We start from the raw sequence: 5,291 nt of genomic DNA, 5'->3' as shown, positions 1-5,291 counted from the left end.
GTCATAAATCTATGCTCAAAAGCATAGAAGGATTGTGTTTACTCTGGAGATTTGTAATAGGATACCCAGGTGAGGGAGCAGGTTGTCAGAAAATTATTCTTAAGTACTGCCTCATTCTGTTTGGCAATCCTATCCTCCCCAGCCCATCCTCCACTCTGCTGTCAGGAGCATCGCCCTTGAAGGCAGAATAGCACAGTGGTTGGGATAAAGTACGGACTTTGATGTAACACAAACTTCATTTCAAACCCTGCCTTGCCACTCACTGTATAATCTTGAGCAAGTTAGTTGGACTTTCTAAGGCTCTTTCCTCACGAAGGTAGTAGTTGCCCACCTCACAGAATTTCTGAAAAAATCAAATAAAATGTCATAACATACTTAAAACAATGTCTGATGTGTGGTAAGTGCTTTTAAAAATGCTGATTGTTATCATCGTTATTGATTTTTTAACTGAAAATCTGATCATGTTATTAGGATCCCATATTTGTAGTGTATTGACTTCCAAACCTCTACTGTTCAAACTTTTCTGATCATCAGAGGCACACGACCACACAGAGACCACCAATACCACCACCAACAACAATACCAACACCTACACCAATACCAACAAAAAACACTGCCACAGCATCATCATATTTGTGTCTATTTATTGACTTTGGCAGATATGTCAGCAATAATTCTGAGGTTGACTGGGGACCCTGAGGAGCCCAGTGATGTCAGAGGTAATACAGTTGATTGAATCTATATCTGTGTTCACAGAAAGGAATCATCAAAACGGTAGTGACTTGAGCAGTTGTCCCACTCATCTCCATACCATCCAAAGACATTGGAGTCATTCATGCATGTCTTTTCCCCCAGTCTCATTGCTTGTTCTCTCATTTCATTCAGGTCTCTGCTCAAATGTCACCTCCACAGAGAATTCCTCCTTGACTAATATAAAATATAAAATAACTCGATAAAATATTCCCATCACTCTCTTTCCCCTTCTCCTCAGTCTATTTTTCTTTATAACCCTTCTCCCTACCTGGCATTATAGTGTGTGTCTGTCTATGTCTATGTATACATACTTATTGTCTTTCTCTTCAAGTAGAAAAAGTATCTCCATGATAGCATTGTTTTTGTCTTTTTTGTTTACCATTAGAACAATGTCTCATGTAATAGGTGTTCAAGAAATAATTATTAAGTGAATGAATAAATGAATGAATGAATGAATCTGATTGTCAGCCAACCATTTAAAAACAAATGACCATAATTTTTAATTGAGGCCAAAGTTTTTTGAAAGAATAAAATATTCCCATGTTTGTTACAAAGAGATTATAAGGAAAAGACGATAACTTGAGTAGAGTTCAAGCAAACAAAACAAAACAAGACAAAACAAAAAAACAAAGTAGCCTTTACTATATAACTCTTAATATGCATTTATAAAAACGTATTTTTGTATTATTTCTTTTCTATTTATTTTCATGTTTGGGGTTTTTCTTCTTATGAAGTAGGTTTCCAGGAATAGAATCCCACTCTATAACATTGCACCAAAGGACCTAGGAGTCCAACCTGTGACTAACATCCAGAGCCAATTCATTCCTAAGTCATCAGTCTCCATAAATCACTGGCTCTCTGTCACCCACAGAGTAAGAGCCAGGCTCCTTAGCAGACAAGCGAAAAGGACTGCTCACTCTCTCTTCTCATCTCATGCAACCCCTGACCTCCTGACCTCTCATGTCAATGCTGAGATACTCCAGTTTCACCTCTCCATGCTTGGCTCATGCTGCCCTGAGCTTAGTCTGCAGCACCTCTATTTCCCTGTCCTCGTACATACCTGTCCATTTTTAAGACTCTAAGGGAGGTATTCTTGATCTCTTTTTCCTATCATGTCATTAGTGAAAATCAAACTAATTCAATATTATAATCAATAACATGTTTATAATCCTTTACTAAAACTAATTCGATCAACTAAAACTAACCCAGCCCCTGCTTTTTCTCCAAAAACTATATGTACTGGTAAAGGCATATCTTTAAAATGTTTTCTTTTAATTTACTAAAAAAACTCCATCCCATTTTATATCAACTGTAGCTTCTGAGATCCTGATTATGATAATATGCATCTCACCAATATCTGTAGTATTGTACAATAATGCAAATCTATAAAAGAAGCTGAATATAGGTAGAAAAATATACCCCAAACAAGTTGCTCTTCCCTCTGCAGATAATCTTACAAAGGGCACCCACTTTTAAGAAAAAAAACAAAAACAAAAAAAAATTAACACTGATTTGGTCAGATATATCTCTGTGAACTCATTTTATCATCTTTTAACTCAGCAAGAATTTTAAATAAAGAAGCCCAGTTTGGTACATCTTAAAATTATATTTTCCAGGAAGATTTTCAGAGTATAAATTATATTTCAAAAATAATGATGTTATATGAGAACACATTATTTTAAATGAACTTTTCTCAAGGCACAAAATAAAATAAAACTGATATCTAGTAAACCTTAGCATTTCTTATGCCAAAGAACAATATCCCAGATTAAAGCTAGAAGCTGTAGTTTAAGTTTCCTAAAAATTCAAGGTAAGATCTCAAAATAGTGACATAAATAATAAACTAGGCCAGATACCATATTTAAAAAAAAAACCTTTTTAGTAGGTTTCCACTTTAAACCTTTTCCCAAAAGTTTTGTTTTGTATTCGGACATTTATTTTGAGTAAAGAATTTTTTTTTTTTTTTAGGCAAGGCAACTCTTGGTTGACCTCACAGATTGCAAGGAACTTGTCAGCTTACAATCCTTTATTTTTTTATTTTTTACACCTACAGCACCTGGTTTTCCTAGGTGGTCTCCCATCCAAGTACTAACCAGGCGTGACCCTGCTTAGCTTCCGAGATCAGACAGGATCCAGCTTGTTCAGGGTAGCATGGCCGTAGACTGAGCAAAGAATTCTTAACCAAGAATCAAGACCAACATGGGCATGGTTCTGGTTTCAGGTTTGCCACAGGAGAGTTTTTTAACAAATTTGGAAAGCAGAAGTGAAGCAGCAGCCATGTTTAAGCTTAGAGTGTTGGTATTAGGTCAGGCACCATTGCAGCTCATGCAAATTGTTGTGGATTTGCTGGCTCACTTTGTTGTCATGGGAAGGTACTGGCTGGGCCGCCAGTTTCCCACCTCCTCCCAGATGGCCTTGGAACAGCAACTGAGCCCACTTCACCTCTTACAGGGCCCGCTTTCCTCTGGCTTGTTCCAACCCTGGGCCAGGTTTATGTGCTGCTCCAAGAGTGCACTAGATTTTCTGCACTCACAGTCACTCACATCGTTGAGGAGATAGTGGGAGCCTGATAAAATATACTATAGATATCTAGCCTAGATATCCTAGACTGATTAAAGAAATCTTTAAAAAATAGATAATACCGTTTTTAAGATTTATTTGGCTTATCGCTCCCTTTGGGGATATTTTTAGCTTCGTACCATAAGCGGCGTTTCTAAGGGTGAGCCTACTAACTTTCCCAATAAGGCTGTCTTTTGAACAAACTAAAACAAATGGTACAGAGATGGAGGCTCATTTTAGAAAGATCTTTGTAGAACTGACCGTGTAAAAAACGTACCTAGTCTCCGTGGTTTGGATAGGCTATCCCCAGAACAGTACAGGTTGCTTCATCATTCAATGTAGGGAAAAAACACATACAACTACAAAGCCAGTTGATCAGAGCCAGGAGGAAAAACTATCACAACTGTGATTAAATTAAGGATCTTGAGATGGAAAGATAATTTCTTCTGAAAGCTCTAAGAAAGAATCCATCCCTTGCCTTTTGCAGCTTCTTGGCTCATGGTTATATCACTCTGACCTGTGCTTCCTTCATCACATCTCCTTCTCTAATTCTGAATCCCCTGCCTTCCTCTTCTGAGGACCTTTATGATATTTATGCCCACCTGGATAATCCAGGATTATCTTTCCATCTCAAGATCCTTAATTTAATCACAGCTGCAAAGTCCCTTTTGCCATGTAGGGTTCAAGGGTTCCAGGGATTAGGATGTGTACTGACCATCAATACCACTTCTATAAATATACTGTTGAGAATATTATTTTGGTACAGGAGATATATGTACATATGCCAATAATAGTATTGTTTGTTATTGCCAAAAGAGGAAGGAGGAAAGAACTTTAAATAAATGAATAAATTGTGGCATGGTCTCACTTGTGTTAGAATTAATGGATAAACTATAAATGCTTCCTTATGGATAGATCAATGTCGAGTGAAAAAAGACAAGTTTTAGACTAATTTATAGAGTAAAATAACACTTGTGTAAAATTTCAAAACAACAGAAGTGAACCAAATGTTATGAATGCAGACATCTGTGGAAAGGCACAAAAACTTAGAAGGAAAGGATACCCCAATGGTGGTGGTTCCTGGGGATGGAAGGAGGGGGGTGGGATGGCACAAAGTGGACATAGTCTCTAATTTTTATTTCTTTAAAAACTCTGAAGCAAATAAAATACATTGTTAACACGTGTTAATTCTGAATAGTGGGCACCCACATCTTTGTATATTATTTTTTATGCTTTCTGTGAGTATGAAATTTTTCAGACTAAAATGACTAATAGTCTATTGACATGGAAAAATAAGAAGCAACTCTGCAAAGACAACACAAATGTGTAAATTTGGCTACAGTGAGAAAATCAACTAAAAAAGTTGTGCGTGCATGCGTGTGTGTGTGTGTATATGTGTGTATGTGGTGTGGGTGGGGGGAGAGGGAGAGAGAGACAATGTTTCATGCAATGGAAGCAGCCATGTTGTGTTTCTTTGAAGGAGAGACCTCCTAATGACAACTTTGGCGACATTCCTTAGTCAGGATCCCTGGACAGTGCAGTGCCCAGAGACTTGTACTTTTGCCCAGGACAATGTGTGCTGCAATAGAATAAGGGTACTTCCTGTTGCTCTTCCAGAAAAGGCAGCCAAATGACAAATCCAGAACAAAACTATCACCCATTCCTGGTTCATCCAATATTTTTTGTATACTTCCTGTTCATTTATTTGCTTATTGACTTAAATCTGACACAAGACGTAATGTTATTAGAAATCAAACACAACTTTTTAGATTATCTTTGCTATTATAATTACAACAGGAAAAAAATAAAAGGTGATCTCTGACCTATTTACTTTTGAGGCTGTTTCCTGATATCAGTTCATGTTTTCTGAAGAATAACAAATGGAAAGTTATCACTGATCATCTGGGCTGCATATTCTGAAATAACATCCAAACAGCCACACAGAAATAACAAACTTCTTGACAAAAGGGCTAAGAGGC

The 5,291-nt window shown here is 37.2% G+C and overlaps 1 pseudogene; it reads right to left on the bottom strand.

The window, feature by feature from the left end:
- Positions 1 to 2,797: 2,797 nt before the first annotated feature.
- On the bottom strand, positions 2,798 to 2,916 carry LOC111735854 (annotated as a pseudogene).
- Between the last annotated feature and the right edge of the window lie 2,375 nt (positions 2,917 to 5,291).

Source organism: Pteropus vampyrus, unplaced genomic scaffold (genome assembly GCF_000151845.1).
Source record: "Pteropus vampyrus isolate Shadow unplaced genomic scaffold, Pvam_2.0 Scaffold15, whole genome shotgun sequence".
NCBI classification, from domain to species: domain Eukaryota; kingdom Metazoa; phylum Chordata; class Mammalia; order Chiroptera; family Pteropodidae; genus Pteropus; species Pteropus vampyrus.
Note: the sequence above shows the minus strand (reverse complement) of the source record. Positions and strands in the feature narration are given on the sequence as shown.